The following is a 482-nucleotide window of genomic DNA, read 5'->3' on the forward strand; positions in this document are numbered from 1 at the left end:
GATCAATAATCTGATTATTATAGACAGATAAGGAAGCTTTAATCTCAGTGTCCACCAATCACTGGTCAGAGACTTCATAAATAATAAGAAGTGTGTGTTAGTTAGTTGTTTAATATAAGTTGGTCCTACTGTAAGGAGACGTGTTGTTGACTTTCTGGCTGCTGTGGGAACGAGACATTTATCTGAAACATATTTCCATCTGTTTTGTATAAAAGCTGCAGTTTGGCTGTGAGGAAGTGAAGCTGTGAAACACACACACACATAACTTGGTTTGAATTTTCCTGCATTCTTGATGGTCTTTAGAGACCAGCGATTGTCGAAGTTTGATTCTTTCCGTCTGTTTGCTGCTTCGTGTTTTCAGCATATTCACGCCTTCAGTTTCTTCATGTTCTCTGAGCCTCTGTCTTCTTCATCCCTCACCTGTCCTCTCTGATCCACCTGTGGGGCTCAGTCAGCCCGATGAAGAGAGTAGGTGTTCACTC

The sequence above is a fragment of the Morone saxatilis genome, unplaced genomic scaffold (assembly GCF_004916995.1).
Source record: "Morone saxatilis isolate NCDOM2014 unplaced genomic scaffold, NCSU_SB_2.0 Contig10, whole genome shotgun sequence".
NCBI classification, from domain to species: Eukaryota; Metazoa; Chordata; class Actinopteri; family Moronidae; genus Morone; species Morone saxatilis.